This window comes from Pseudorca crassidens, chromosome 6 (genome assembly GCF_039906515.1).
Source record: "Pseudorca crassidens isolate mPseCra1 chromosome 6, mPseCra1.hap1, whole genome shotgun sequence".
NCBI lineage: Eukaryota > Metazoa > Chordata > Mammalia > Artiodactyla > Delphinidae > Pseudorca > Pseudorca crassidens.
In genome coordinates this window covers 4,303,269-4,330,776 of record NC_090301.1, presented here as the reverse complement: position 1 = coordinate 4,330,776, position 27,508 = coordinate 4,303,269, and the positions used below count along the sequence as shown (strand labels likewise).

At 50.8% G+C, this 27,508-nt stretch overlaps 1 long non-coding RNA gene across 4 annotated transcripts; it reads left to right on the top strand.

Moving 5' to 3' along the window:
• Positions 1-529: 529 nt before the first annotated feature.
• Positions 530-27,508, top strand: LOC137226061 (uncharacterized). 4 transcript variants are annotated; one of them, XR_010944157.1, is made up of 7 exons: positions 530-1,059; positions 7,757-7,978; positions 14,520-14,579; positions 14,725-15,253; positions 16,019-16,173; positions 25,508-25,797; positions 26,035-27,508. It is a non-coding gene; the product is annotated as an uncharacterized lncRNA (long non-coding RNA). The 4 variants fall into 4 exon arrangements; XR_010944155.1 differs by having other exon boundaries at positions 25,508-27,508; XR_010944158.1 differs by lacking the exon at positions 7,757-7,978 and having other exon boundaries at positions 25,508-27,508.

Below are 27,508 nucleotides of genomic sequence, written 5' to 3'. Positions count from 1 at the left end.
GGATGCTCCAGTGACTAAGGTCTCTCTGGTCCTTCCAGAAATCCCCTTCTTTGCCCTGGCTGGGGCTTGAAGACTTGCTTATACAGACTCAAACGCCTTCCCTTTGATCTCTGGCTATAACATCCTTCTCGGGAGCAGCGGTACTGGATGGTGTCACTGCAGATGTGATGACAGAGGCCCAGGTCAAGGGTACAGAATAACATTTTAAACAATTTCTGCCCACCTTGCGGATGTGGACCTGGGGTGGACAGAGGTCATGTGCCAGGTTTGGGGTACGAGGTGGGCGTTGGTGGGGAAGAAGGGCTGGGCAGAAGACGCTGGCCCTCCTCAAACACAGAGGCCAGAGTCTGAATTCTGCCATGCGAGGCCCATTCTTCTGGCGTCCTTTGTAATGGAAAGATCTTTGAAAATGCCAGCCTCGTGAGATAGTAATAACACTGTTAGTCATTTAGCAAGTGATGGCATTTGGACCCCATGTGGATGGCGGGAGCTCCAGCGTAGGGTGGGGTCTGGGCTGGGGAGGAAAGCAGCCATCAGCTCCACGGCAGGCCCTGGCTGGAGCCCGAGATGGGGAAGCTTTTCCGCGCCCCTCCCTCCCGCCTGGCACTGTGCTCCGAATGGCAGCGACCAGCGGGACCACCGCAAGCCACCCTGACGGCAGGCTGTTGTCAGTCAGGGATAAATGCTTTCCACTTGGTTCAACGTATGAGCAATTTACTGGGTTCCCAGAAAGTGAAGAAGAAAAATAATGCCACTGAAAACCCCAGATGGAAAATCCTGTGGGCATAAAACTCTTCGCTGGCCGACGGACTTTAGTCCTCGCAGGAGCCTGGCAGCAAACTGGGATGAGACCCCGTGCGTGTTTGTGTTCAGATCTCTGACGGAGCAGCGAGGAATTTTAACTCACTCGCAGCTGGCCTTTTCTCAGGGTCTCCCCAGGAGACAACAGCTCAGGGATGTGACCCAACATTTTAGGAATGTGGAAATTCTGCCTTTGCTGGGCTCCTCCTGTGAGGACACTGACCCCCAACCAGGGGTCCAGGAGACATTCCATCTAAGGTAAGCCCAGTATCACAGAATTTGGGGACACACATGAATCTGCCCTGAATGGGGTGAGTGGGGTGGCTGATTAGTGCAGGAAGGTCCGCAGAGCTCCTTTCTGGAAGGACCAGGCTTCAGTCTTAAGCTCCAGGGTGACACTCTGTGTGGATACAAGCCCCTGAGATTTCATCTCTCCAGAGCAATGGTTTTCGGTGAGCTAAATGTTTGAAAAGGTCCACTCAGCATTAAAAAACACTTTACTCCTCTTTGCCTGTGGTCTTGGACCCTCCAAGGAAAGCTCCTTTATACCCCTGATGGTGCACGTACAAGCAGTGCCTGCCAGGATCCTAAAATATCCAGGGACATTTCATATGGAATGATGCTCGTGTAGGCAAAAGGGCTCGTAGGAAATTAGATTACTTATTGTAGGCACCTTGTATTTGCAGCAATTTTTAAAATTTTTTTATTTTTTGCTTTCTGAGTGACTGATGGTGGCCTGACATTTCTGCAAAATACTAAGAGTTTACTTCCCTAGAGCCGGCTCTCATGCACTCACACACACACACACACACACACACACGTGGGTTCGTTACCATACGGGGTCACTAACACACGCATCACGGACACAGCTTCAACGGTCGTGTCTAGGGTGGTCTAGCCGTTGTCTGGGCCACAGCACTGAGATCTGCCTTCGGGAAGTGAGGGCCTCTGCTGGAGTGGGGACAGCTGAGCGTGAGGCCCAAAGAGCCCTCAATACTACCGTCCTGGGGAATCTTTGGGCATTCGCAGTTTCCTCATTCATAAAGTCGGATGATAATAGTACCTGCTGCACAAGGTTCCTGTGATGACCCAGTTCCACAGCCTCTACAAGGTGCTCGCCAGCAGCCCCGGGGCACACAGAGCACGTGCTCAGGTCCGGGGCTGCTCTGTCCACAGCCTCGGGGCACAGTCTGCATTTTCTTTGCAAGAAACAATGCACTCCAGAGAAATACTGGGAGAGAATATCTACCTGTGGGCAGTGACTGAAAGAGTGAGGCACATCTGCCACAACCGGGCCATTATGTCCCTGGGGGACATCGGGCAGTGTCTGGAGACATTTTTGGTTGTCTCCCCTGGGGTGGGGATGCTCCCATCATCTGGTGGGTGGAGGCCAGGGAAGCTGCAGAGCATCCTACAATGAACTGATGGCCCCCAGCAAAGAATTACTGGCCCCGGATGTCCGTAGAGCTGAGACTGAGGGACCCTGGTCTCGGACTAGCCAACCACTAGACACACGAATTCTGGCTGCTATGCAATGACTTCCTATGATCCGCTCGGAGCAGGGCCCTTTGACAATCCCGGGGCTGGGGGTATATCCTAGGGGGGCCTCCGAGCCCTCAGCTTCCCTCTTCTTGCCCCTCAACTCTGCAGAAGGTTGCGAGCTGACAGGAAGGGCAAGACGTACCTTCAATCCTCGTGCAGGGTTCAGACCAAGAGCCTCATGGTGCCTGAAGATATTTTACTTCCGCAAATCTGGTTAAGAGCTAAAGACATGCTTGTAAAAAAGGCGCACACCAATTAAACTTCAGTCAACATCTGAAGCGCCCTTGGGAGGTTTCACCTTCCAATTTAATATTTACACCATTTAGTTTTAAAGGCCCCAGAAAGAACACCGTTAGTGACAGGGCTGCTTGAGGAGACCAGGGTGACAGATTCAGTTCTGCCTCTCGATAGCTCTGTGATGCTGGCAAAAGTTCTTCCACGAACCTCAGTTTTCTCACCCTTAAAATGACTCCTCCAGGACTTCCCTGGCAGTCCAGTGGTTAACACCTTGCGCTTCCAGTACAGGGGGAGAGGGTTCGATCCCTGGTCGGGGAACTAAGATCCTGCAAGTTGTGTGGTGAGGCCACCAAAAAAAAAGACTTCTCCACCTCCATTAAAGGGTTCTTGCAAAGGTCAAAGGAGCAGTTATGCCAGTAAATACTGTTGAGCGACGGGATAAAAGGGTGAACGCTGCAAGATGCTGGGAAGCCACCCAAAGAATCCCCGAACATTCCCCAAGCTTTTTGCATGATTCATTTCATGCTGCCCCAGTGCTTGACTACGATGCAGCCTGGCGTGTCTTCAATATCGTACCTCGAGTGCAGCCTGTACCTTCCGGGCTTGTTTTAAGTCTACAAATGAGTTTATGGTCACCCGTACATCTTACAGTTGGTCACCGTACACACGTCCTTGTCTAGATTTCTCAGGTTCGTGCTTCCCAAGGACTGAGATAATTGGCGATAGCGGGAGGGCTCTTCATGGGAGGGCCTGGTTATCTGTAGGGTGTGTGAAGAGTGATGGGTGATTTTGGGGTTTTTCTTATTTTCCGAAGCTTCATTTCTGTTGCCTTTTCATATGCTTATTCACTCAGACCTTTCCATGTGGGATTCAGAAGGGCTGCCAGTCAAGTCATTTCTCCCGATGGGCTGGGGAAGAAAAGAACGGGGCTGGGGGTGGCTTCATCAGCCATTTGTTAGCATATAATGTTCAGAAGCAGCAGAATGGAAAAATCTGAATTTCCATAGTTATTTCCGGAACTAAACTGATTAAAATCCTTTCCTAGGTAGGTCGGAATCTTCCCTTTAACCATGTTTAGAAGAAAAGGCCGAGAGAGTCATTGTGGCGAGGGCATTAAATCTGCTTGGGTGACTCAGAATGTGTGTTGGCACGGCGGCATGTCACGGGGCGAGTCACAAACCCGGCGAGTCGGTGGCCGCGGTGTGCCTGAAAGGGACCCGGGCCTCACGATACCACGCTGAATTTGCTTCCTTTTAGCCTTTCACAGCAAAGTGTTTGAAGCTAAGCTTTTCATTCCTTTTGGCGAGGCTGTGATCAATAGGAAGAAGGCATTAAAGGTTCCCCCACCGTTGCCTTTCTCAGGGTCGTGGTTAGAAGTGAGGACTGTGTTTTAGGCTGTGTGCTAATGAGAATTTGAATTTTGTGCGGAGCTGGAGTGTCAATGAAAAATCGCCCGTTGCCCAGCTGTGCAGCCCGTGATTATCTTTCCCTGTGATTTATTCCACACTGGCTCCCCTTAATTTATTCATCCATCCGTGCGTGTGTTCATTCAGTCATGGATCGGAGGAGCCTTATTGAGCGCCCACTGTGTGCCAGGCACTGTGCTTGTCTTTAACATGTTAGAGACAGCTGTGGCTTTGGTTTTTCTTATTTTGTTTTTAATTTTTAAAAATTAAAAAAATCTTTCTTTGACTGTGCCACATGGCATGTGGGATCTTAGTTCCCTGACCAGGGATCAAACTCATGCCCCCTGCATTGGAAGCATAGAGTCTTAACCACTGGCCCACCAGGGAAGTCCCAGTTTTTCGTTTTTTCTATGCTCCCAGCCTGGAAGGGGGCTTGGACAGTGAGATGCAGAGAAACTGTTATGGGCAGGATGCTGAGAAGATTCCCGGTGGCCTCTTCTGGAGATGCTGAGAAACTGTTATGGGCAGGATGCTGAGAAGATTCCTGGTGACCTCTTCTGGAGATGCTCAGAGCCAAGAGGGGGAAGTGAACCTTTCCAGGAAGAATCAGGGAACGTTTACAAAGAGGGGTCCTCCCTTCCCAGCCTGAGGAACCTCAGGGGGCAGGCCCAGGGGACGGATGTGGGCTGGCAGTCCCCAGGACGGTTTCTGGAATGCCGTCACTGTTAGAAGTAAATGCTTTCAGGAGAAGTGAAGGCATCTGAGGTGTCCAGAAGTAATCAACACTGATGTCGTTAATCACTGCGTGATAGGAGCCTATTTCTAGGTGAGAAGCCAAAGTCATCATGGCCACCCACACCCAGAGAACAGAAGATGAGGCTTCAGGACAAGGATGTGGGCAGCGGACAGAGGCTTCGGGGAATGGGTGCTCAGCTCTCTCGGCTGTAGGATGGACCACTAGACCTGTGTTTCTAGAAGGAATGGGCGGTTCTCAGAGAGCCTGGACTCCCGTCCTGCTCGGTGGCCCTGCTGCAGGCTGATTGCAGCTGGAGGGTCTCTGGAGGGTCTCTGGAGGTTCACGGAGAAGGGCACGGAGGCCACTTTTAAAGCTGGGCCCCCAGGGTTTCCGTCACATTCTCTCCCCACCGCACACAGGATCTGTAAGCTAAGTGGAACCTCATGCTGTTGCCCTTGGTCTCTGGGGTTCCTGGTCTGTAAGATGGCTGGGGATGCCCCGGAGGGCGCGTGGCCACTGCCTGGGCATGTGGGAGTATAGGGGCGTCAGGCAGGGAGGACTCCAGGTGCAAGTTACACTCCTAGGCAAAGACCCTTTCCCAATAAGGCCCCATTCACAGGCTCCCGTTGGCAGTGTCTTTTGCGGGGACACTGGTCAACCCACTGCGGGGACGCTCCTGCCCACGGATGGGATGGGGTCCCCAGCCCAGCCCTGCACGCATGGGACCTGGCACGGACTGGGCTCCCGCCAAGCCCTTCTCCCCCTGTTTGCCTGCTGGTTGGTTTCGGTTTCTGTCTTTCACATTAGGATTTTTCTCAAATAGTTACTGATCTTTGGTGATCTAGCCTCCGTTCACAGTGAGATGCTGAAAGTCCGACTGTGCGTTGAGGGGCCCTGAGGCCAGCGAACCCTGGGGAAGAACTAGCTGACGGGGCCGAGACGCTTCACCTCGGCGCCCTGAGGGTGAGTGGCTGTGGGCTTTCTTCTCAGGCTGGTCTCTTTTTCCACACCTTCCTCCTTCGGTGTGGGAAGGGTAACCCTGATGCGTGGCATCCTGGAAAGGAAACAAGGGAAGGGAGTTAGCGAGTCTCACCATCTGGGGGGACAGTTTTGCTTAACTGCCCTATTTTTAGTCCTTCCTCCTGTACCCACTGTCTGCTGGGCCTGAGTTCCCAAAGCCCAGACTCCGATTTCCCGGACTCCGATTCAGTTTCCCCAGAGGACACACTCTTCTGTCTGGATTGGGACGGGTGGTCTTCTGAGTGTGAAGTAGGGGCGGGATATGGGGAGGGTCTAAGATCACATGTCTTCAGTTGCATCCAGTGGCATCTTGGTAAATGTTTAACAACTACCTTCTGGAAGGAAAAAACAGCCCTGATTTCTATTGTCTCTTGATTCCTGTGGTGTAAATATTCCCATCATGGTCCATTTCAAGCTACCATGTGACGTCACTGAAGGCAGATTCGGGAAGAGATGCTTGTAGCACATTCTTCACATAGACACAAGTGACCGGGGTCCCCTCAAAAGCAGACGGTGGCAAAACGTGATAGAAGAATTAGGAAGTGATGCATCCTGAGAGTTTTATCTCTGTTTTTTTTTTTTTTTTTTTGCGGTACGCGGGCCTCTCAATGTTGTGGCCTCTCCCGTTGCGGAGCACAGGCTCCAGATGCGTAGGCTCAGTGGCCATGGCTCACGGGCCCAGCCGCTCCGCAGCATGTGGGGTCTTCCCGGACCGGGACACAAACCCGTGTCCCCTGCATCGGCAGGTGGACTCTCAACCACTGTGCCACCAGGGAAGCCCTTTATCTTTGTTTTTAATAAAATACTTTAAATTCTAAGTTTATATAATTTAAGTTTTGATAATGGCCATGTTTAAAAGCTGACTCACAGACATCTTGGAAATGTAGCAATTGGTTCTTGCAAACTGTATGTTATGCACCACACCACTGGGCCACATCACCCTCTCATTGGCACCTGGTAGCTCAGATTTCTAAGGCTTTTTGGAGTCTGTGGCATAAATAAGTTTGTTTCTTACTGGTGTCTCCTTCTGCTAGCCTTCTGATTTCGTTGCAGTTTTAGAAGATGGAAGGTAAAAGGTGAGTGAGTAGTCAAGGTGAACACATTTATGTATTGATATATATGTGTATGTCCATATACACACATGTGTATATGTGTATTTATATATTGATATATATGTGTATGTCCATATACACACATGTGTATATGTGTATTTATATTTCTTTTTATTTTCTCTATTGCCCTTGTAGTGAGGTTTTGGGAAGGTGTGCCAGTTATTCCTTGTTACAGTTTATAATTCTTTACATTAAACCTTCCCTGTTCAAATTTCTTCTCCTGATTGGGCCCTGACTGAGATGGGGCGGTGCCGGGTGAGTCAGTGCAGTCGACCTGCTGTGTCACACGGGAAGTTCAAGTTCAAGCAAGCTAGCTGTCTTAGGGATTTGTCTTCCCTCACGGTCTGCAGCCACCCTGTCATTCTCCCACCAGGGCCGTCACCTCAGTTTAAACCCTTTCTAGCTTCATTTGTTGGTTTATCTCTGTCCCTCCAACTCACCCTTCACACATATGACAGAGTCATCCTTCCAAATATTCTGCATGGAACATCCTTCCAAATGTTCTACAAGCTACACTTCGGGGGACTCCTGGTCCCCAGCTTCTGGCCACCCTGGGCCACTGGGTGGGGCCAGCAGGAGGGTGGGCACATGGGAGGAGCCAGGCTGTCCCTTCCTCCCTGTCTCTGCTTTGGTCAGTGTCTCTGGCAGTGGTTACATCGTCTCTGTGATCCTAATTCCCACTTGTGGTGCCTGGACACAGAGCCTCTCCTGCTGGGTGGCCTTGGCCTCTGCTCGGGTACCACCTCCGCTCCGTTCCCTGCTAGATGCTGATCTCCAGGGGGCCTCATAGTCTTTGAATGGCTCTTCAGCACGGTCAACAGGGTCACACACCGTTCACCAAGGTCTCTATGCCCTTGAAAGGCATGATTGCTCTATCGGGGTCTCTCCTGTCTTCTTTTTAGCAAATTCCAATACTCGACACTAGCATGGGTAAAACTCCACCTTATTTCTACTACTGCCCACGTAGAATCCTGAAACCCAGAATATCCCCTCTCTAGCACTCAGGGCTTAACCTCCTGCCTGATGGTGACCAAAGGCCCTGGTGCTGGCGGAAGGACCAGCTCTGCAGGGTGACCACTAACAAGCGGGCTGGAGAAGGATACACAGCCCAGCAGCTGAGGAGGGTGAGTGACTCACAGGTGTGGAATTCCAAGGGTCAGGCCACGAGTGGTCAGTGAGTAATTAGGTGTGGTCACTGGTAGTCTGCCTGGAGGCTGACTTAATCAACTCATCATTTCTGGACCGCCCAGGCTCAACTGACTGTGGGGACCTTGCACATTTATCTTCCTGGTTTGAGTCCCCATTGGGTGAAACAAATCATGAGGAGACCAGCCTCGTCATCACCCTCATTTGTGACCAAACCCCAAAGCCCCGGGCTCTTTGATCGCAAGTTACAAACTCTGCTTCTCAGATGCCAGACTCTGGGGTTCAGGCCAGCACTTGTTTTATAGAGAAGAAACAGACACAAGGAGGGCAAGTGTCTTAGCTGAGGTTGGGTAATTGTCCCTGGGGGAGTGGATTTCAGGTGAGTTATGCTCCAGGCAACAATGGCTGGTGGGAGGGCACAAATACAACCGTGGGGATGAGGGATGAATGGATACCCAGCACTCTGTGTCCTGGCAGCGTTTCTCCAGGAGTCCCCAGCCCAACTGGAGTCCTGGTTCTCCTTGAGAAAGGAGCATCTTGGAAAGATGCTAAAAAGAATTGACTAAAAAGAAAACAGAAAAGAAAAAGATCAACTGCAAGGGAGTGGGCGTGATGGGTGGGAATCAAGAATGTCCCCACCTTCTCCCTGCCAAGGGCAGGAGACTTTGTCAAGTTCAAGGACAGGATTCATTGATTCAGAGTCTGGCCAGGAACAAGGAGCCCGTGGCTTTGAGTTGAATATCTTGGAAAACACTGTCTCAGGAGAGACCCCGATAGAGCAATCATGCCTTTCGAGGGCTGGAAAAGATGGCTGTAACTTTACAGGTGGGAAAGTAACTTTCCGTTAGTGGCTTGCAGTGAAATTGTGAGATTGCTCTAAGATTGCACTAAAATTGTGAGATTGTGCTGAGAGCAAACTGCTAAATTAGTAGCTTTCCCTTTGGGAAGCCGGGGAAGGAGACGGTCTCCTCTTGAATGTTTATTCACCCTTGGCTTGCACAATATGCAGGCAAGTCTTCTAGTGCATTTCCACCCATCCTGGGAAACGTGTTCCACATTCGCTGGAAAAATCAAGTCGGAAGAGACATCTGAGAAGTGCATGGACCGACCCATCACTTGAGGAAGAGCCTGAGCTTGTGGATTAGAACTGATCCACGTGCACCTCTAGTAACGGGAGAGGCAATTAGACCTGCTTCCACATCCCCTAAGGCGAGCGTGAGTGGCCAGGGGATGTGCGTGGGGCAGGTGGGCCTGGCTGCCTCGAATCTTGTGCTGAAACCATCATGTAGGACAGAGGGACCCGCAAAAACGGGGCTGTCCGACTCCTGTGGAATCGGGTCCCACTGAGTTGTGATACAGTAGATCCAGAAGCAATAGCACCCTGGGCTGGGTGGCCCCGCAGTGAGTGAGAGCCGGGCCAGACAGGACTCTACGGCTCTTATGAACCTCACATGGTTAAGCCTGGCTGCACAAAAGAATCTGAAAATCAGTTGAACAATCATGTTTAATAAGAGACCATATCTCAGCCTCAAATTAAGTTCAGGGCTGTTGAAAATGCATCAAAATCTTGCTTAGCTCAGCAAGTACTTCCCTGTGTAGAAAACTCAGGAATTTATTAATGATACTTTACATCATGAAGTATTTTACCTCCCTACCCCTACCATCAAGGTGCTTTGGGGGTTTTAAATGGCAGACGACCCAGAAAGGGGTGTGGGCGGCAACTCAGGTACAAGGGGAGACAAACAGCATGTGAAGGGATTGTCAAATGCTGGAGCTCTGGGGTCTAGCAGGTCTGGGTTTTACTCTCCATCAGTCTCTGTGTGACTTTGGGAAAGTGACACATCTCAGAGCTTTGGTTTTGATGACTGTAACATGGGGATGCAGGTGGTATCTTTTTCACGGGCTTGTTTTGAGGATTCATTCAGAGAAAGCGTATTCACTGTAAGGCATAATGTTTGATAAATGTATACACTCAAGACAGGTTTGGTGTGGTCACAGAAGTTATGGTCCCTCTGGGCTCCTGCATCACTTAGACCTGGCTTCCTTTGTGTCCCGTGTCCCCAGCTAGACGTGAGCGCCCTGAACCAGGAGCCAGGTCGTCTCTGCACACCCACCGCCCAGCACTGTGCTTCGCTCTTTGCTAGTTGCTCAATGCAGAGCTGTTGAATAAACAGATGAATGAACAGAAGAAGGAGAGTCAGAGCTTTTACCACTAAGCCCCAAGCTCTTCACGCTACAATCTGCTGCCTTTAGAGAGATGCCATGACAACAAACAGTGAAAGCAGGAACACGATTGGTTTAAACCCATTCGACAATGGTGTCCTGTGCCATGGCCTCTAGATACATTCAGAAATGATAACCAAGGGGGCCTGGAGGCTACGACGCCCCGCCTTAGCGGGCAGCCCTGGACTTGGTCTCCTACAGCAGTGGTCCTCAACCTTTTTGGCACCAGGGACCAGTTTCGTGGAAGACAATTTTTCCATGGACGGGGTGGGGGATGGTTTAGGGGGTAAGGCGAGCGACGGGGAGCGGCAGATGAAGCTTTGCTCGCTCACCTGACGCTCACCTCCTGCTGTGCAGCCCGATTCCTAACGGGCCTCAGACCAGTATCAGTCCGAGGCCCGGGGGGTGGGGACCCCTGTTTCTAGAGGATCCAGTGGTTTCCTGCTCAGAGACCTGAAAACTAAGATACTAAACAGTCTATGGATTTTCTTTTTCTGTTTTTAAATTTTTTATTTATTTGTTTTTGGCTGCGTTGGGTCTTCGCTGCTGCGTGAGGGCTTTCCCCAGTTGCGGCAAGTGGGGGCTACTTTTCGTCGCAGTGCGTGGGCTTCTCACTGCGGTGGCCTCTCCCGTTGCGGAGCACAGGCTCTAGGCGTGTGGGCCTCAGTAGCTGTGGCACGTGGGCTCTGCAGTTGTGGCGCACGGGCTCAGCTGCTCCGTGGCATGTGGGATCCTCCCAGACTAGGGCCCAAACCCATGTCCCCTGCATTGGCAGACAGATTCCCAACCACTGTGCCACCAGGGAAGTCCCTGGTGAAATACCTCCATGTGCTTCAACTTATAAAGGCCCACACAATGAATAAAAACATGGTTTATAATGAGAAAGAGTATAAAAAATGTATATAGACGTATAACTGAATCACTTTACTGTACAGCAGAAACTAACCCAACATTATAAATCAACTATACTTTAATTAAAAAAAAAAAAAAGAAAAACAAAAAAACCTCCTGTGTTCTTGGTGCACAAAACCAGGAGCTCCTGGCAGTTTTGTTCAAGCTTTGGGTGCTTTGACAGCTCCAGCAATGGTGCCACGGGAGCAGCCCACTGAAGACGGTGGATTGGGCGGTGACCAGGTCCCGAGCAGAGCCCTGTGCAGTCTCAGGTTTGAGAGGGAACGAGAGGGAGGGAGCTCCCATCTAGATGCTAAACGCTGGGCTGAGCCCTTCCCAAATGTCTTCATCTCACGGCATCCTGATCGAGTGTGATTATCATCCCTGCTTCATGTATAAAGGAAACCACACAAGGCATATAAGGGGAGGAAGCCTGACTTTGAACCTAGGACTGGCTGGTTTTGAGGCCACTGCCTCCAGCTGCCGCCAAGAAAAGGAATCAGTCCAGGCAGACTCGCACAGGGACCCGGGGGGCTTTCTGGGACGGTCAGCCCAGCTGCTTAGAGCAAACCCCAGCGCTGCCGCAAACCCAAACCCAATTTGCAAAAGAATTCTGTTTCCTCTTCCCTCTTTGCTGAGCTACGGGGTTAGGCGTAAGTCCTTGAGTCTTTGGTTTCAAGAGCAGATATACCTGATGATATATAGATTTATTTTACAGAATTTCCCGAAGTCAGAAGTTATCTGCAGGCCAAGCAGGATTGCAGCCCAGGAGGACTACCTGAAAATAGGAAATCAGGCCTTTGGGGTTCCAGTCAAAGGGAGCGAAGGATGAAGGGGTGGGTTTAAAACTAAGCAAAGGAAAGTGCACTGATTTTTACTTCGTGGTTTGTTTTCCCCATCTTTCCCTTCTGAGAGCTGGGTCGGGTCTTCTAAGATCACTTGCAGGTTATTCAACTGACCATTCTTTTTCCTGGAAGTTCATAAAAATAATATCGACCTCATGTGGCTAGAAAGCTCAAACTTAAAAGCCAGACCCCTGCCATGTAGGGAGGGTGGGCTGTGAAGACTGGACACCCTAACCACATGGCTTGTTTTTGGTGAAAAGTCCTGAAATGTCTGAAACGGGAGATTGTCTTAGAGAGGGCCAATCAGAGGCCCTGAGGCTTTGTGAAGGTTTTGTATCGAGAGGTGGCCAACTATCTCCTGCTTTCCAATCACGAATCAGAACTTCCTTCAACAGATGGCTGTTTCCATGGGGAGTTATTGGCTTCTGTGCAGGGCCTACTTTCGGTTACTTGATCTACAAAATGCCTATAGATCTGAAGGCTCAGCGGAGTGTGTGTTTGCTGCGCTTCTCACTCAATCATATTCCAAGGGAAGGGCAGCTGGGGAGGCCCCTCCTGCCCCTTTGTACCTCCAGGGTCTCATGCCAAGCCTGGCAACGCAGTAGGCCTAAGAGATGCTCGTTGACTTAATAAGCGATTGCGTGAATACAGGAGATGACTGCTCTTTTGGCAACACTCCCCTCAGCGAGGGAACCGGCAGTCAGAGTGGACCCACTTGGATTTTAATGCAGCTCCAAGAAGCTGTGGCCAAGGCCGAGGAGCTAATGATTGCTGGGGTCAGGCTTGGCTTTGGGTCAGATGAAGTGTGCTTCACCCCACCCTGGGTTGTGTTTCTCTGAATATCCCTGACTTCAGGACAGGCCAAATGCCACCAACAGACTAGTCTTCCTGGATCCCGCCAACTCAGATCTGTGAGCCAGGATCTCAGCCAGCCAGACTTTTATTCCGGATTTCCCTGGGAAGGACCACCAAGCTCACAGCCCAGCTCTGGAAGCGAGTACTGCCCATCCCCCACGGCTGGCTTCCTCCAGCCAAACATTCGCTGCTTTCTTTCTAGTTCATAGATGGCAACATCAGACATACCTAAATTCAAAGTCTTGCTCTGGACAAGTGACTCAGCCTTTCTGAGCCTTCGTTCTCTCCTCTAGAATACGGATTCCATACTAACGTCCATCTCAAAGTGTGTGGTGAGAGTCAATTGAGACAGTTCTGTAATGACCCTTACTACACACATAATGGGGAAGAACACATCTGACTCCATGCTGGATCTATTTCTTTTACTTTAACCCCTGTGCTCTGTTGCCTGGGCCTAGTCGTGCTGGCTCTGCACCTTTTGTAAAAGAATGTTGCCTAGAGCCTGAAATATGCAGGATAGGCTGTTCTCAAGGCTCTGACCTTTAAGGGTATAACACTTTTACATTCATATAGATGTACAAAGTTGCAGAAGAGAGAATAACATTCGTCTTGTTGGAGGTTTACAGGAACCTGACCTGACCTAGGTGGACTGCGGCAAGAACAAAGGATGCCGACACCAAGAAGTTTGAAACAACAAACCACGCCCCTTCCTCACCTTGCCTTTAAAAGTTCATACTAAATACAAAAGTGCTTTGCTGAAACCTTTCAGGGAGTTCAGGCTTTTTCGGGCACGACCCACCCGTCTCCTTGCAGGGCCCTGCAATAGATCTTTTTCTGCTCCGAACTCTGCCATTTTCGTTTGTTTGGCCGGACTGTGGGTCAGGCACACGAACTTGCATCTGGTAACACACAGCCTAGCACACTTGTCCCTTCAGGGACGGCTCCCCTTTCCCCTCGCCTGACAGTCTTCTCTTTCTAATTTCCTCCAATGTTGGACATTATCGTGAAAGGACAGTTGAGGATGGGTGAGCACACTTGTGACACACAGGCTTGGACGATGCTGGGAGTGCCCCGTACTCATCTCAGAGGATTGTTATCAAATGAATCAGTCCATTAGTTCAATGTCACCATTGGCAAACGTGGCAGACTCTAACTTGATCCAGAGGCAGCCGATTGCATTGCAGCCTTCTTGGTCCTCTCAAGAAGAATTCTTTCCACATCTTCCTTCTTTTTAAACAGATTTACCAGAAGTTGTTTGTTCTTACATTTCAAATGCAAAGTTCTTTTCCATTTTAACAGCCCTCTGCTATTAGTTTCTAGAACCGTGCCCTGTGGTTATGTGCATAATATTTGAGGAATCCATATATTTGAAACTTGGTAACAGTGGGGAACATAAAAAACATTCTTGGCCCCAGCTATGATGACTCAATTCATGTAACCTTCTGTCTTAGCCAGCGCCTGAGTAAGTCATGATGGGGCGCCGTTCCCCAAAGTCAACTAATTCAGTTTATTGGAGCAACACTGGGGCCAAGGGACGGGGCTCCAGCTTGCCTCACAGACTCCTGAGGGCTGCCTGGAGGAGGTGGAATTCCCCGAGGGGCCTTAATCAGCACCTACTCCACACGCCCATCAGGGCAGCCATGCCCCCTCTCTGTCGCTGAGCACCTGGCCCCCTTGATGCTCATTGCTTGTTCTTCCATCTCAGGTGTGACAGAGAAGGGATGTGAACATTGGGAACCATGCCCACCTGTGAGCACCATGGCATGTAAGAGAATAGGTCTGGGTTTTGTTTCACTTGTGTGTTCTCCAACTTCTACTGTATTTTTCACCTAAAAGGAGTTGGGAGGAGGGCAGTGGAATGATTAAACAGGAGACTGTCCGCTCCTCTTGGTGTCTTCGGGTCCTTCCAGTGTCTGGAACACAGGAGGATCCATCCATACTCGCTGAATTAAGGAGTGAATGAATGAGACTCGTGCCGTTTGAGGGAACGAAGGGACTTCGCTTATTCAGATCCAGCTGATTGATGTATGTGCTTCATGAAACTCTCATAAATTTGACCCAGACTTACCATATCTATCCTCAGGGCAGGCTGGGTTTTTGAAAGCAGCTATCTGCAGGTTCCTTAGTGGAAACCAAACAACATAAATCGTGACAGGACTTACCAGCTACGGCCCCGGGAAGGCAGGCTTGTCTCCAATTACCTGCATTCTTTCTGCGGGGAGCGGCGGCTGGCAGTGGGGGCTGAGTATTGGACAGATACGTAAGTAATAGCAGTCATCATAACAAAACCCAAGTTGTCAATGCCCTGCCTTCTCCATGAGCATCGCGTGATGGAGACATTGCTTCAGACGGACAAGGTGGCAGCCTCCAAACCGACCTCGGGCAGGTCTCCCCGATTCCACCTCCACCCCAGCACCTGGCATGTAACTTCCAGAAGAGGTAACCATGAAATATTATTTTAAATAGTTTCTTTTTCCTACTGAGAACAAAACTCACAAGCCAGAGTTACTTACCCTTGGCTCCGCAGCTTATGAGAGACTTAGCTCCGCTACCAAACATTCTACAGAGAATGAATGCATTCATCATGAAACCCTGCTCCCCGGTCTGTTGCTGGAATTGATTTTTACCAGCAGGAGCTAAAGGCGAGCTTTGGATGTTGCTTTAGTAAGAGAAACTTCATGGGCTATTTGGTGAGAGAGAAATATTGCTGTTTTAGTCACCTGTGTGCGGGTTGACCAGCCCTTTCCCTTCCAAAAATATTGCCTAGGGATACTCATTTTACTGAGATAACACCCAAACTTCAAGAGGGCAGGCTAACTTCATAGATTTTGAAAAAAATGTTGTTTTTCCAAATCCCCAAATGACATCTTCATCATTACACTCTCACTTCTGAAATGACAGTATTTAATAAGGGTTCTTGGAATGACTTTTTTCCAATTAGGTTTGAAAAAATGGGGGGAAAAAACCCAGAGCACTAAGAGTCTATGTATGAAAAATTCACAGAGCACAAAGGGATACTTTGCCCCATGCCACAGCTGCCTGGGCTGGGGTGGAGAGGGCACAGAACCACGTGGTCCTGGGCAGCACAGACACCACATCCAGCTTAAACAAAGGGGTAGCGTGCTTTTTTTTTTTTTTTAATCAATCTAGGAAGCTAAGTTGTCATTAATCCTTTGAATTTTATCGTTTGGAAACACATGGCAGACCCCTGGCCTCTTTACACTAGGGGATTTATGAAGACCGGTTGTCAGCATCTGGGAAGCTGCGTATCCTCCATGCGTTTATGAGCCGTGGTGCCCAGGCCCTGTGGCTGTGTTTCCGACTCTCATAAGAGGACCACTTATCAGTGATCCTAGCAGGTATCAGTGTGTGTATTTTTCCATTGCTGGCACGGCACAGACTTCCCAACATTTATTTTTCTTGTGTCCTTAGAATTCCTTTGTGTGACTGTTTACAATTCTTTTATTTTTCCTGCATCTGAGCAGCGGCTTCTTTATGGAATCTCTGTGGCTTAATAAGCCCCAGGAGAGGGCAAATGGCTTGTACTGAGTTTAATTAATCAACAGGCGTCTTATCCTCTCAAGAGCTTTCTTTAAAATGTTGGGAGAAGGACCCAAGGATACGATAAAGCACCATGAAAATACCAGGTCTGTAACTTCTCTAGGACAAAGCTCTTCAGCACATCTGGGAAGTTTTAAAACATTTCAGAAAGCTTCTCACACATACTACAAGCACAAGGTACTTGCAGGGCATGGTGACCTTGGCCAACTAAGAAAAGATGTTAGAGAATGACTTTTCCTTCCAGGGTTCACACCTCAACACAACCCTCACTCCTCAAAATTACCCACCAACTCCTAGGCCAGCGGCCAATTTCCCCTTGAGGAGTTAATTTAGTAAAGAGAGAATCTAATGATTTCAGGCTGTTCCTCTGTCTGGATGAGACTCCAACCTGGCCTCGGGCTTTGTGGGTCCAGCTCCCTGGCTGAAACTGGCCTTTTCTACACCCACCATGGCTCACCCATGCCAGATCCAGTATGGCAGCCCAGCGCCACCTGTGGTTTAAACTGGAATTAATGAAAGGAAAACAAATTCCGTTTGTCAGTTGCACCAGCAACTTAAAGCGTTCAGCGGCCAGGCATGGCTTGTGGCCCTCCCTCTGGACAGTAAAGATTTAGAGAATACTTCCTTCACAGCAGAAAGTCCTATCAGGCAGCACTGCTTGGCAGTGTCCACACTGCAAGTCCCCACCGTGGACTGATACCAACAGCCCACATCTCGCCCCATACCAGGCTAGTAGCCGCTGGAGAAAGATCGCAAGACTGTGAAGACAGGTGCCAGACAAGGGGATGGAGTTGAATCTAGGCAGGTTGCCCAGGCACTTGGCCACTACGCCCTTCTTCAGAAACCTTCCTGTCCCTTCCCTGCCACATGTGCCTCGCTGTTCCCCGGCTCCCCAACTCCTACCCCAGCCACTACACCTAACTCATGGCTGAGGACCCTGCCCGTCACACGCTGGAGAAAGCAGGGGAAGGAAGGGCATGGCCTCAATTTCCTTCTCTGCACCCACACCGCCCCCTCCTCTTTCTTCCCAGGAAGCCTAACTTCCCGCCTTTTGTTCATGACCCTCCAGCCCAACCAGGAACTTTGCTCATCATTGTTCCCTAAATCTGCTGGTTAGCCTCTATCCCCACGTGTTAGTTTCCCAGGGCTGCCCTCACAAAGTACAGCAAACTGGTACTTTAAAACCACAGGAAAGTATTGTTTCAACGTTCTGGAGGCTGGAAGTTGAAACCGAAGGACCAGTGGGGCCTTGCTCCCCCAGAGGCCCTAGGGGAGGATCTATCCCCTTCCGTTCTCTTCGCTCCAGTCTTTGGTGGCCATCCTTGGTGTTTCTGGGCTTTTAGATCCTCAGTCTAATCCCCCGTCTTTCCCTGTGTGTCCAGCTTCACACAGCTATCTTTTTATATGAACACCAGTCATGCTGGAGTCGGGCCCACCCTACCCCAGTGTGACCTCATCTTAACTCATTATATCTGCATCGACCTTGTTTCTAAATCAGGTCACATTCTGAGGTCCTCGGGGTTAGGGCTTCAATGTATCTTTTTTTTTTTTTTTTTGCGGTATGTGGACCTCTCACTGCTATGGCCTCTCCCATTGCGGAGCACAGGCTCCAGACGCACAGACTCAGTGGCCATGGCTCACGGGCCCAGCTGCTCCGCGGCATGTGGGATCCTCCCGGACCGGGGCACAAACCCGCGTCCCCTGCATCGGCAGGTGGACTCTCAACCACTGTGCCACCAGGGAAGCCCTTCAATGTATCTTTTTTGGGCAGACAAAATTCACCCAGAACAGCTCCAAATCCACGCTGTACCCGGGGGGCATGGCCTCTCTGGCCTCTTCGCTTGGCATTCTTGCCCTAGGTCCTTGGCTGGATTTGTCTCTAGGAGCCTCCAGGAGCAGATGCGAGGTGAAAGAGGCATCCAGCCCTGCTTTCTGACCCTCCTGTGATGATGCTGCAGTTCCGAAAGTGCCAGGTCCTCTGATGCACAACTTCGTTGGGCACCTTCCCCCGTGCGGTCCTGCTAGACAAGCCTGGTGCGGACATCAGCGTTTCTTTCTCTCTTCTGTTCAGCTCTGGTTGTTGAATGACTCTCCTTGGGTGTCTCAGCAGCCCTTTTCGTTTCTGTAATGCTGCCCACTGTTCCCTCGGTAAATTCTCTGCACGATCCCAGCGGAGTGTTCTGTACGTCTTTGGTTGGGTCTTGCAGGATGCGTCCAATGCCAGCCACATGCTACTCCTTGTCCACAAAAGCAGTCTTGAGTTTCTCGCATAATACACATGCTCTTCACCAAGAACAAAAGAAAACAGAATTTTAAAATCTTCCCTGGGCGCTTGGTCCCCATCACACCGCTGTCCCCACCGTTTCTGCCCTTTACCCCAAGCCTCTTGAAGGGCTGTTTACTCCTGCTATGTCCATGGTCTGCCCTCCCGCCGCTCTGTCCAGCCATCCAGTCTGGCCTGGTCCCCACTGCTCCACAGAAACAGCTCTTGCTTTTCACTGGTGTGTGGCCTCACCAGGAAGTGTCCACTTGATGTGATGCTCCTCTGGTTCTCACGATTCCATCCGCAATCATCTTGATTTGCGCTTCCTTTCCTCTCCATCTCACTAGTATCCCAATTTCCTACAGGATTCCTTGGTTGTCCTCTGCTTAGGCTGCCACAACCAAGTGCCACAGACTGGGCTTGAACAACAGAAATTTGTTTCCTCGCAGTCTGGAGGCTGGAAGTCCAAGATCAAGGTGTCGGCAGGGCTGGTTTCTGCAGAGACTTTTCGACTTGCAGAAGGCCCTCTTCTCGCTGCATCCACACGCCGTCTTTCCTCTGTGCACGTGCATCCCTGGGGTCCCCCATGTGTCCACAGTTCTACTTATAAGGACACGAGTCAGACTAGAGTAGGGCCCGCTCTAACGGCCTCATCTTAACTTGAGCACCACTTTAAGTGCCCGCTCTCCAGATGTGGTCATGTTCTGAGGAACGAGGGCTTAGGCCTTGGACACATGAATTTGGATGAGGGTACAATTCACCTACAGCAGGTGATCTCACCGAAATGCCATCTATGGGTCAAGGGATCCTTGACTCCATGCATCCAGTCTAGACCTCTCCTCTGAGACCCAGATCTGTGTCCCATCCACCCCTGGACACCTTTACGGTGATGTCTCAGGAACTCAAGCAAGCTAGCCTCCTTGCCTCCACCGTCCCCACTTGCCCTCCTGTGCTCCCACCTTATTAATGGCTGATCATGCCAGCTGTTCAAACCAGAAACCAGGGGGTCTGGAAGCACACCCCCATCCCCTGATGTGCACGTTTGGTCCGTCACCAGCTCTTTCTCTGTCTCTGCCACCTCCACCCTGGTGCAGGGGCTCCCTGTCTGGACTATTGTACCACCTTCCCACCAGCCTCATCCCCTCCAGCCTTTCCCTTCTCCAAAAACGCCACCTGAGTGACCTTTCTGAAATGCACGTTTAGGCATTTCTCACCTGCCTGAAAATCCCCAGGGATGCCTCTTCACTTAACAAGTTCAAACTCCTCGTTTAGCAACTGCCTCAGCAGAGCCTCCGTGCTCGGCACTGCTCTCTGCCAAGGTGCCCACGTCTCAGTTACACGGTTGGCTGGCAGCTCCCCAGGAGCCCTGGTTCCCTAGGAGACGCCACCCCGTGCTTGAGCCCATCCCCGTCGGGTCTCCAGTGGGCACTGTAGTCCCTGCCTGTAGTCAGAGCTCAGCGGACGTTTCATGAACACATGAACCTGCTTTGCCTGGACAGACAGGACCATTCAGGCTCACGCATGTCCTCTGGTCCTCAGCTCCCTCGTGACCTCTGGTGATGTCCCTGGGGCATTGTGATGCTCCCTCCTGGCACTGGCTGGAAGGGAGAGAGGAGGGCAGCTTTTCTGGGCCTGACTGTCCAGTCCAGCGAGGCCTTCAGGGTCCCACCTCTGCCATTGACTCTGGGTCCCTTCTGGGATTGCCTCTGACCTGGCAGGCTGGCCAGGGTAAGTCTGGAGTCCCCGTGTAACCCCAAGCCTGTGGGAGTGGGGCCCATGGCCTCCTGCCATGGTTGGGCCTCCCTTCAGTGGATTCACCCCCAGATCGGAGGCCCCATAGCAGTTACCTCCACAGAGTCCTGAGCACACAGGACCTGTTGGGCCCTCAGCCTGGACCCCTCATTTGCTCTTTCTCTTAGAAAGGGGCCCCCATGCTCTGACTTCCGGGATCTTTTCCCTTGGCCTCTCTAAGATCTTCTACTCACACCCCATAGCTTTGGGTGAGAGCGGCTGTCTCAGCCTGCTCAGGCCGCCACGACAAAGTCCGCATATGAGGGGGTTAAACAACACATGTCTCTTTTCTCACAGTTCTGGAAGCCAGAGGTCCAAGGTCAAGGTGCTGGTGAACTTGGTTTCTGGTGAGGGCCTGCTTCCTGGCTTGTAGACAGCTTCCTTCTGTGTCCTCACTTGGCCTTTCTTTTGTGTGTGGGGGGAGAAGGGAGAGAGAAAGAGAGCATCTCTGGGGTCTCTTCCTCTTCTGGTAAGGCCACAGTCTCAATTAGGGCGCCACCCTTATGACCTCATTTAACTTTAATTACCTCCCTAGAGACCTTATCTCCAAATATGGTCCCGTGGGGGGTTAGGGCTTCAACATATAAATTTGGGGGTGCACAATTCAGTCCACCACAGAGACTTTTGGTGGCTCAGGGATGTGGAGGGGGGTGCCCAGGATGGGGCACTGGGCCAGGAGCCCCAGGGTGGCATTCCAGATGCGCCTTTGTCACTTCTCGGCTGGGTGACCTCAGCTAAGTTCACAACTTCTCAGACCAGCCAAAAGGAGTCCTATTTACCCCACAGGGCTGAGGTAATGACAAAGGAGACAGGGCTTATGGGGAGGTCAAGTGCCCTGCCCAGGGAAGAACTGTTACATATTCCAACCATGTGCAAACAGGGTGGAATTGCCAGGAAAACAGACTGGCTGCTGCTCCATTTCTTTCAAGAAAACCTTGTCCCTGGCTGTAGGAAAACTTGCTGACATTCAAATGCCTTCCATTTCCAATGAATACGGTGTTTTTTGTTTTTTTTTTCTATTTGACTAGAAGCTTAATAATATTACCACCTAATGGATTCCAGATGAGAGATCTGAAATCCTAGGTCTGCGAGCCTGTCCCAGACACTCCTCGGGCTTGCTACTCTCACATGGTATGTGTCCTGACATTTCTCCAAGCTGAACAGGAGGTAAAAACCTAGGGTTTAACCATTAAAAAAACCCTGTAGTCTTCAGTACTAGATGTCACTGACATTTTCAGTTCTTGACATTATTTAGCAAACCTTCTAGCAGAACAAAAGGGCTTTGAGGATCTAACATACCCCGAGGGCTATGCTGTATCCTCAGGCTAGTTTGTTTTGCATTTCGCTTTCTGGAATAATCTCAAACAATGTCATAACTCCATTTTTCATCAAGTCCTATGAGAAAAATGTCAGGTCTGCCTGCATTGTGTGATTCTGCCCTGTTATAAACTATTTTATATTTGGTTATAATAAAACCACCCAATCACCCAGAGGTATGATCAGGATGAACCTGACTGATAGCGAGACAGAAATGCAGGCAAGTGCAGACTTGTGGCTGCAGCCAGTTGATTTAGCAAAGATCCCAGGTAAGGGTGAGAGTCTGGGTCCTGGGCCATGCTCGGTTTCCTCATCTGTAAACAAGGCAATCGCATTAGCTCAACGCTGCTCTAACAGTTTTCAGATGCGTAACTTTTTCAGGTAAAATAAAACACAAACAAATACAGAAAAATCCAAGCTGCTCTGGTTAAGGGGGAAGTCAGGAAGTCGAGGCTTCCCTCTTCACCTCTACGAGAGAATCCGGCATTGCTATGGAACACGGTGCAAAAGTCATTGATTCCACTTGTGTATAAGACCCAGGGCTGTCAGCAACTGCGCTTATGCTTTTTAATGTTCACTGATCAAGAAGGCTACCTTCTGGGGCTTCCCTGGTGGCGCAGTGGATGAGAATCTGCCTGCCAATGCAGGGGACACGGGTTCGAGCCCTGGTCTGGGAAGATCCCACATGCCGCGGAGCAACTGTGCCCGTGAGCCACAACTACCGAGCCTGCGCATCTGGAACCTGTGCTCCGCAACAAGAGAGGCCGCGATAGTGAGAGGCCCACGCACCACGATGAAGAGTGGCCCCCGCTCACCGCAACTAGAGAAAGCCCTCGTGCAGAAACGAAGACCCAACACAGCCAAAAATAAAAATAAATAAATTAAAAAAAAGAAGGTTACCTTTTGCTTACACTTCATCATGAAAAATCACCCAATGACTTCTTATTAATTTTATTTTGATGAAAGATAAATGATGACATCTCCATATCAGTTTGTTGAACTAGTTCATTAACTGAAACAATAACACAGGCTATGGTGAAATAGTCAATGGTGTCATGGCATTTTGTATTTTTCAAAGATATTTGCAGCAACGTATTCTGACCCATGTTCTTTCACAGCGTGACTTTGTCACTCCTCCAATACAGGTGGGGTCCGTGTCCCACCAGCCACGTACCTACGGAAAGTTCTGGTTATTTATTGCTTATGGTGACAGCAGCATCATTTTCCAGCTCAGTCACAAAATTCCTCTCTTATTTTGAAAGTGAATTCAGTGAGAATGTTTAAGGTGAGGGGGAGTGAAGTCCATGAACTCAAGCTGCCGTCTTTAAATGCAAGACTCGGAGCTCATCCCAGACACTTTCTTAGCTCGCCTGACTTATTATATACTTTTGCTTGGTATTTTTAAAGAAATGAAGTTATTACGTATATTATAATCTCCTTGGGATTTGTTGTAGAACAAAATGGGGAAATAAATGAATAACTAAATGATGATTGATGATGAATAACTAAACGATGAATCACTCAATCAGCATAATCCCCCGTTTGTTTATGTAGGGCTAGATTTTCAAAATAAACCAAGTTTTTAGATGACAGCTCCTTAATGAGATAACACTTAACAAGAGACAAACCCTGAATACGGATGGGAGAGACCAGTGTTCCCGGGCCACGGAGCTAGAATTTTAATAAACAGGAGAAGGTACTGCTCCTTTGTGCCAGCGGGTCCCCCATGACAAGAGCCCTAACTCTTTGGGTTCCTGCGGTGTGACCAGGGCTTCTCAGCCAGCGTGTCTCTTACTGTCAAGGCCACCTTGCAAGACTGTATCATTGTGATCGCTCAGCCATCAGCCTGGAGTGCTGTTCCTACCCTTGGTGCCTGGGTCTGCTTCATTCTAAGACCTTCTTCTGTCGATGGGACCGTGGGCTGGGTTTTATTATTTTTTTATTAATTAATTAATTTATTTTTGCTGTGTTGGGTCCTCATTTCTGTGTGTGGGCTTTCTCTAGTTGTGGCAAGCGGGGGCCACTCTTCATCGCGGTGCACGGGCCTCTCACTATCGCGGCCTCTCGTTGCGGAGCACAGGCTCCAGACGTGCAGGCTCAGTAGTTGTGGCTCACGGGCCCAGCCGCTCCGCGGCATGTGGGATCTTCCCAGACCAGGGCTCGAACCCGTGTCCCCTGCATCGGCAGGCGGACTCTCAACAACTGCGCCACCAGGGAAGCCCTGGGTTTTCTTTTTGATGTGAGCTGGGATGAATTAGAAAGTGATGGCTTCACGTATTCAGAGTCAGGCCCCCTTCTACATGTTTTATATGCGAATACGTGTGACACCACAGAAGAATGGGATGCCAACTCCTACACCACCATGGCACCCCAAGCACCCATGTGGCTTAATTTAGAAAAGGGGAGAGTGACAGAGGTCCAGGGCTGTTCAGGAATTTGAGCGTTATCTGTCTGCTGTAGACACTTATGTTAGAAATTAGTGTCAGGAGGCAGATTTCACGTCCTTGCAAACAAAACATACCCCAAAGGGTACACAAGTAGAAGCTGCCGGCAACCTGTGGTCTTAAAGGGGCAGATTTAGGAAGACGAGGTCAAGGGGCTTTCTTCAGGTCACCACGACAAAGGCCACAGGCCGGTGCAGCAGCGAATGGAACAAAGCCCCGTGTATGACCGTCTTGACAGAGAGGAGACAGCGAGGAAAGCCATGCTTTGGGCAGAGAGTGACAGGGACAGCTGCAACGAGAGCGCCTCACTGGGAAGAGTGAGGAAACCAGCCAGTGTAAAATGTACCGCCAGGGGCAGGTGCCTCAGTCCTGGCCTGGGCATCAGGGTTTTCAGTAAAGAAATCCTCGTGTGTTGTGGCTCCACAAACGTTTTATGAAAACAATGTAAGTTGATAGTGAGCCTTTGGCACTGGACTTAGTTCAGAGGCAAGTGGAGAGAACGTGAAAGCGTAATCACACCTCTGAGCCCCGTGAAAGGCATCCTTGCTGACGCTTCAGTCTCGTGATGAAAGCTCAGTGGAATTCCAGTTCAACTGCTCAGAATTATACAGCTAATTCCCTTCAGCTTCAGTAACAATGATTAATCAGCCCAAACCTTCTAGCCTGCTCCTTGGCGGTGGATGGCTTGAGTGAACAAATTAGGTCCAAATTTATTTCGCTAACAGTCTCCCACGAGCTGTGCCCAGGGCCAGGCAGGTCTCCTGCTGCTTACTCAGAGCCAGCGGTGAGCTGGGTGGGGTGGAGCCTGCACTGGGAAGCTGTGACAGTCAATGTGATACCGAGTTACAGGAGCTCTGATGGAGTTGGATCGTTCACTTGGGTCAAGCTGGGGAAACCGACCTGTTGGGCAGAAATACCTGAAGGTCAGCAGTAAACGTGTGGCAGCACGGGCACCTTGGGGTCAGTGGGAGGCACGGCTTATCTGTCCTGGTTCTCTTCCCTGCCAGCCCCCGCTAGCAGGCCTGGCTCAAAATCCTTTCAGCGCAGTAACCGCAGGAGCCATTGCCAATCATCTGGGCTTGACCCTGAAGGGGCAGCTCATTGGTCACCTTGGTGTTAGGGGACCAACACTAAGGAAGCCTGAGGTTGGCGGGGGGCTCTCCCATTGGGTCAAACGTGGGAGCTGGGGACGTGACAACGTGGCCGTTGCCTGCTGCGCATGGTCGAGTCTGGCCTTGGAAGCCATGGGGTTGGAGCTCATTGCTCCTTAACCGTGTGTCTGACCATGTTGACCCCATGGTCCTCCTTCTGTCCTAGATCTCAAGGTCCCAGGGGCAGGGGTCGTACCTCGCTCACCTCTCCGTCGGCTGCGGCACCTGCGTGTGGCACAGGGTTCTCAAGACGTGAGTGTTGAGGGACCTGGAACAGGTGCCCAGAAGAGACGAGGCGAGCAGTTTACTCTGTGGAAAGCGACAGATGATTGACTCAAGCTCAAGTCTTCTTTCACATCCCTAAGAAAGATAGTTTGGGGGTAACTAAGGGTGTCACCCACGGAAGCTAAGGGACTGCTCACCTGCCACCTTACTGCAGTTGCCTCCCTGTAAGGGGTGAGTCCAGCTTTGCGTGAGTCCTGGAAACTTCCAGATCTCTTAAAGCATCCCCAGAGGCTCCCAGGCTCTCGGATCAGTTACACAGTTTGAAAAAAGCCCTAGTTGCTGGGTCTCTGCGTCTCCACTTCCCGCTAAGGGAGGGTTAGTGTTGGGCCCACATTCTGGGCTCCCACAGGAGTTCTAGGGTGGCCTGAGTCCTGTGCCCTTACCCTGGGGCTCCTACTTGACCTGCAGGCAGGCCCTATTCAGCATGACGTAAGGCCACTGGCCCATGCTCACCCTCCTCCCTGCTCTCTGCTGCCAGCACCCGGGTCGGAAGATGAGAGCCTCGTGAGCTACAGAACCACCGTGCCCAGTTCCAGGCTCTCCCTCCTGCCGTGTTGCAGAGCTGGAAGCTGTCCATTTAGCCTGATGAGCCGCCGTTCTGTGTCTCCGAAGGGCACGTCCTTCCTGGCATTGCAGTCCTCACGGGAAGGCCACAGGACGCTGAACCCGGGGCTGCTGTGCACACTGGCCGACCACTGGGCGTCCTCACCTGGTTGGGAAGAAGACCCACCAACACTGGCTCACTGGGGCCCGTTTCGCGGCTCCAGTGTGTGAGTTCTCTCTGGGCCATCTTTGCCAGCACCCGCAGAACAGTGGGATTTAAGGAAAGCCAGCAGGACCCATCGTCATGTTTTCCAATCAGTCAAGGTCCCTCATTATTCTTTGCTTGAGTTCAGACTACAATGACCCAGGAGGGCAGCAGCTCCTCCCTCCAGGGACCACAGATCCCTGTGAAAGAGTCAGGCCACTCTGGGCTCAGCCGTTCCCGCGAACGGCTTTTTATTGTCATGTTGCCTTCTCCCAAGGGACCAGAACTGCCTGTGCGCCGCGCAGGCGGGCACACAGGGGTGTGGGAGGGAAGTGGCATCTCGGAGGACGTGTTTCCAGCCCTGGGCTGGGTACCCGCTGGTGTTTGTTCATTGAGCCCTTCTCACCATCTTCCTCCCGTCTACAGTTGGGGGCACTGGGCTTGCCAGAGGTGGGCGCGCCCCTGGTCCGTGCTGGGCTGGGAGGGAGCCTGACAGTCTCCTGCAGGTGCTGCCTTGGCCCTGCCTGCTAGAGCTGGTCGTTCAGCCCCGAGCTCTGCGCTCCAGCTGGGGCCCCTAGAGACGCTGGGTGGCCTCTCCTCCATGCTTGACTGGGTGAGCTGGGTCTATCGCATGAGCTACCAGGTTTGCTTCTTCTCTAGGAGTCTCTCCAAGGCGGCGTTTGCCAAGGCCACCAAATGAGCGTCTTCCTGCCACGGGCACGTTTTATGTGGCCCAAAAGCAATTCTGTTAGTAACAGACTTTTATCTCAACGAAGACCAAAACACCACCCTTTTGAAGAAGACAATGTTCTTTTGACTACTTTAACTGCTTATTTTACTTAAAATAGGTATTTTGGGGCTTCCCTGGTGGCGCGGTGGTTAAGAATCTGCCTGCCAGTGCAGGGGACACAGGTTCAAGCCCTGGTCCGGGAAGATCCCATATGCCGCGGAGCAACTAAGCCCGTGAGCCACAACTACTGACCCTACGCTCTAGAGCCCACGAGCCACAACTACTGAAGCCCGTGCTCCGAAACAAGAGAAGCCACTGCAATGAGAAGCCCGCGCACCACAATGAAGAGTAGCCCCCACTCGCCACAACTAGAGAAAGCCCGTGCCCAGCAACAAAGACCCAGT